We start from the raw sequence: 257 nt of genomic DNA on the forward strand, positions 1-257 counted from the left end.
TCTAAATGATAGCTTTGCTGGATAAAGTATCCTTTTTTTTCTTTGGTGAGGCAACCTTGGTTGACCTCACTGATTGAAAGGACCTTGTCAGCTTACAATCCCTTATTTTTTATTTTTTATGCCTATAGCACCTGGTCTTCCTAGGTGGTCTCCCATCCAAGTACTAACCAGGCCCAATCCTGCTTAGGTTCCAAGATCAGACCGGATCAGGCTTGTTCAGGGTGGCATGGCCGTAGACTGGATAAAGTATCCTTGGT

At 44.0% G+C, this 257-nt stretch overlaps 1 protein-coding gene and 1 pseudogene across 3 annotated transcripts in view; one reads left to right on the top strand and one right to left on the bottom strand.

Annotated features, from left to right (window-relative positions):
* The window catches only part of STRIP2 (striatin interacting protein 2), a 45,392-nt gene that overhangs the window by 35,868 nt on the left and 9,267 nt on the right, over nucleotides 1-257 (top strand). The gene's annotated exons all lie outside the window — the stretch shown is intronic.
* On the bottom strand, nucleotides 120-238 carry LOC111738017 (annotated as a pseudogene).

Source organism: Pteropus vampyrus, unplaced genomic scaffold (genome assembly GCF_000151845.1).
Source record: "Pteropus vampyrus isolate Shadow unplaced genomic scaffold, Pvam_2.0 Scaffold33, whole genome shotgun sequence".
Taxonomy (NCBI): Eukaryota; Metazoa; Chordata; class Mammalia; order Chiroptera; family Pteropodidae; genus Pteropus; species Pteropus vampyrus.